This window comes from Schistocerca nitens, chromosome 4, assembly GCF_023898315.1.
Source record: "Schistocerca nitens isolate TAMUIC-IGC-003100 chromosome 4, iqSchNite1.1, whole genome shotgun sequence".
NCBI lineage: Eukaryota > Metazoa > Arthropoda > Insecta > Orthoptera > Acrididae > Schistocerca > Schistocerca nitens.
Genome location: NC_064617.1, coordinates 539,997,056 through 539,999,970, shown reverse-complemented (window position 1 = coordinate 539,999,970; position 2,915 = coordinate 539,997,056).

Below are 2,915 nucleotides of genomic sequence, written 5' to 3'. Positions count from 1 at the left end.
TTTTTCTGTGCGTTACAATGATACACGGCAGCATGGATAGGTTTACCAGTGAACAGTTGGCAGGTATGCACATTTTTATGGGCTCACTGAGTACAATGGAAGAGCGATACAATGACTCTGTGCTGAATGGTTGGCACAGTGACGGCAACCACACCGCAGTACTACCGCTTTAAAATTCTTTTGTGTTAGAGTAAAAAATAGTGTATGTCTATCTGATAGAGAGTGTGTTGCACGCTATTACTACCATCTTGCCAGCAGTAGTCAACGCATTGCACGAGCTCTAAACACAATATAAAGAACTGTTTTGAAAATCTTACACTAACGACAATTGTACACGCATCATCCATAGAAGGTACAATCATTGCAGCCATGGGACTACCCATGTGAGGCTAGTTTGCTAATTAGTTCCTGTAGTAACGTGCTGGAAACCATTGTATCGATCGTATCAACAAAAGTTCATTGTGAACGTATGCTTTAATATTGTCAAGTGTTACATTACTTTCCAATAAACTGAATGAAGTCGTGTCCCTGAACAGTTCCTAGAAGATGTGCCGCCGAGAACTCCATAGCTTATGTTGTTTCAAGAGGAACGGACGTCGGCACGCTTTATACTCGAGATTATGGATCATATTAAATTACGGTTCGCAGAACAGTGGAATGCTTACAGGAGTCCTGTTCCACGGCGAGCTCGTTAAGCAGATGTACACCCCAAGTTGTTGTTCTGGAGAGAAGTAGAGGAGCTACTTTACTAGACTTCTGTCGATGCTCACATGAACCTGGTTACTACGGTTGTCGCTGCCGCAATAGAAGTACGCATCCTCGAGCGTGTAGGACAGTCGATGCTGTGTACATCTTCAGCAGTTATTCTGAACACCTGTCATGTAACAGGCTACTGCCAACGTTTATATGACATTGCATGTCTTATGGCCGAAACATATCATAAAATGTAATTGTGTGCAACTTGTGGCTGTTGTAGTTTACAGTCAGAAGGATCACAGTTCATAATAAGTGACGAGAAGTTATCAAGTGAAACCGAAGTGGTATCTTGCGTTCCCGAAGGAAGGGTTTTAGGCCGTCTGCTGTTGTTAATCTAAGTTTATGTGCGAAACTTAAATGGCTCTGAGCACTATGGGACTTAACTGCTGTGGTCATCAGTCCCCTAGAACTTAGAACAACTTAAACCTAACCAACCTAAGGACAGCACACACATCCATGCCCGAGGCAGGATTCGAACCTGAGACCGTAGCGGTCACGCGGTTGCAGACTGTAGCGCCTAGAGCCGCACGGCCACTTCGGCCGGCGAAACTTAAAGAATAAAGTTACTTTCACATGTTGTGTGCCGGCCGCTGTGGCCAAGCGGTTCTCGGCCTTTCAGTCTGGAACCGAGCGGCTGCTACGGTCGCAGGTTCGAATCCTGCCTCGGGCACGGATGTGTGTGATGTCCTTAGGTTAGTTTAAGTAGTTCTAAGTTCTAGGGGATTGATGGCTTCAGATGTTAAGTCGCATAGTGCTCAGAGCCATATGAACTATTTTTGTACTTACACTAAGAAAAATGGCAACTAGTAAATCTCGTTGCTGTCCAAATCAACCCGAAAACTTATGTTATGTGTGTGGGAAATTCACTGCAAAATCCCAAAGAAAACCAATCACTGATTTGGTTAAGAAGGCATATAAATTGTATTTTGATTGTCCTGTTGGTGATCAAGATAAAAATTTTACACCTCATATTTGCCTGCATAGCCTGTACTACTGAAAGGAAAACGCCGAGCCATGCCATTTGCTGATCTGATGGTGTTGTGTGAGCCTAATGACCATTATTCAGACTGTTACTTCTGTCTTACAAATATTTCGGACATTCAAGCAAAACTAGACATAAAATAAGAGTATCCAAATGTATCTTCATTGCATTTTCCTGCGCCCTTTGATGAGGGTTTGCCTGTTCTTGTCTGTAACTCGAAAGCCACGGAACCAGACACCATGTCCACTGAATCAGAAAGTATTGATCGTATAGAAGACTACTGCCCTCAATATCATGACACTTCGCCTCAGTTCTTTAATCAAAAGGAATTGAACGATTTGTTTCGCGATCTAAAACTTTCGAAACAGCAAGCTGAATTCTTGGGGTCAAAACTGCAACAACGGAACGTTCTAGCTCTAGGGTCAAACATTTCCTGTTCAGATCAACAGGTGTTTCCTGCACTCAGTACTTCGATATGCAGAATCCAGTGTGTGTATGTAGGGATGTCAGTGGTCTGATGATGCAGATAGGTGTACAACATAATCCACACGAGTGGCGACTATTTATTGACTCCAGTAAAACCAGCTTGAATTCAGTACTCCTGCATAATGGCAAAGCATTTCCATCGGTACCTTTGGTTCACGCAGTAGACATGAAAGGAACTTATGAAACCATGGCTTTGATGTTAGAGGCAATCAAATATAAGGACCATGATGGGCAGCTTTGCTGAGATTTAAAAGTTGTTGCACTCCTTATAGGTTTACAGGCTGGATTTACGAAATACTACTGCCTTTTGTGCCTTTGGGGCAGCCGTGACACCAAGAACAGCTATACAGTCAAGGAATAGCCTATAAGGAAGTTATATGTTCGTGGAAACGTAAATATGAACAATACTCCATCGGTTGAGCCCAATCAAATCATTTTGCCTCCTCTTCATATCACGTTGGGCCTTACCAAGAACTTTGTAAAGGGTATGGCTTACGAAGCAGAGGCCTTCAATCACTTAAAGAAAAGTTCCCCAAATTAAGTGAGGCAAAGCTGAAAGAGGGTATATTTGTTGGGCCACAAATAAGAAAACTGCTGAAAGATCCAGCCATTGATACCAAACTCACAGATATCCAATTAGCAGCTTGGTCTTATTTTAAAGCTTTTGTTGTAACAGAAAAGACAAAAACTA